Source organism: Hyla sarda, chromosome 3, assembly GCF_029499605.1.
Source record: "Hyla sarda isolate aHylSar1 chromosome 3, aHylSar1.hap1, whole genome shotgun sequence".
Classification (NCBI taxonomy): Eukaryota; Metazoa; Chordata; class Amphibia; order Anura; family Hylidae; genus Hyla; species Hyla sarda.
The window spans coordinates 5897154-5898693 of record NC_079191.1 but is presented as its reverse complement, the minus strand read 5'-3'; the positions used below and the strand labels follow the sequence as shown (position 1 = coordinate 5898693).

General features: G+C 37.9%; 1 non-coding gene across 1 annotated transcript; it reads left to right on the top strand.

Moving 5' to 3' along the window:
* Positions 1-441: 441 nt before the first annotated feature.
* On the top strand, positions 442-514 carry TRNAA-AGC (transfer RNA alanine (anticodon AGC)). Its single transcript has one exon. It is a non-coding gene; the product is annotated as a tRNA-Ala (tRNA).
* Positions 515-1540: the final 1026 nt, after the last annotated feature.

Genomic DNA, 1540 nt, shown 5'->3' with positions numbered 1-1540 from the left:
TATTATTATTGCGTCATTTTTTTAAGAATATTTAGAATCTTATTAACGTTTAAACATTATAAATATTTAGTTTTAGTCATTTTTGTACTTTCAACAGTTAATTACGGTTTCTCCGCTGACGTTTTTGACTAAACCTGTCAGCAAACTCAACTGCTTGGAAGGCGACTGCGCTCTCCACCAACTCTGCATATAAAAAGTGCGCAACTATTTCTCACTTTGCTCTCTGAAAAGTTGAAACTTTTTCAAATGATTGGGTTTTTTGGTTTTCTTCTTTTCATACAATTCTTCTCCGTACATGGGGGATGGGTTTTGTATGAAATTACTTGTCATCTACACAATAAAAAAAAAAGGAAAAGCTCAAAAACATCCAAATGTTCTAACCCATGTGTGAAGAAAACCGACCTACACAACAGTTTACACCAAACTGCCTTCAAAGACAAAGGGGGATTAGCTCAAATGGTAGAGCGCTCGCTTAGCATGCGAGAGGTAGCGGGATCGATGCCCGCATCCTCCAAACCTTTTCTGACTCAAAAATAGTATTTTTGAAAAGAAAAAAATGTTTACACCCCCCCCCCCCCACCTAATTTTCCAAATAAAAAAAATGTAAATTGTCCAGAAAGTATGACATGATTGATCCTACTGCGAAGGGCGTGAACAGGAAGAAAAGAACAACATTTTTTAACCTCTTCAGGACGAAGGGCGTACTTGTATGCCTTGAACCTGTTTCCCTGCTATGACACAAGGTCACAAGGTGACCCCACAGCATAGTGGGGTGGTCCCGGCAGTTATCAATGGACCTGTGTCTAATGCCGGAAATCACCAATCGTGGTAATGCCTGGCTTTAACCCCATAGACGTGGGAATCAAAGTTGATTGCTGCATCTAAAATGAAATTAAAACAAAAAACATTCCTGGTAGATCAGTCGGGCTGATCGGAATCACCACGGTGTCCCGATCAGCTTATAGGACAGCAGGAGGGCCCTTACCTGCCTCCTCGCCATCTGATCTCCTCTGCGATGGTCCAGCCTGGCTCAGTAGGCTGGAGCAATCGAGCGCAGATTACACTGATCAACGCTATGCTATGGCACAGAACAATGTATACAATCAGAAGATTCCATGTAATAGTCTCCTACGGAGACTAAAAAAATGGTGTAAAAAAAGTATTAAAAAAAAAAGTTAATAAATGTGAATTAACCTCTTCCATACTTAAAGTTTAAATCACCCCTCTTTTCCTAAATTCCATAAAAAAATATGTAATTATAATAATGATAAACATATGTGGTAATTAAACCACAAGGTCAATGGCGTATACGTAAAAATAAAAAAATTACAAAGTCCATAATTGTGGGGTTTTTTGGGGTAATTTTGTATACCCTAAAAAAAAATAATAAAAGGGATCAAAAAGTCCCATCAAAACAACAAAAATTATAACTACAGACCACGAGGCAATAAATGAGCCTTCATATCGCCACATATATGGAAAAATAAAAAATATAAGCGTCAGAACAGGACAATTTTAAACACACTAATTTTGGCACACG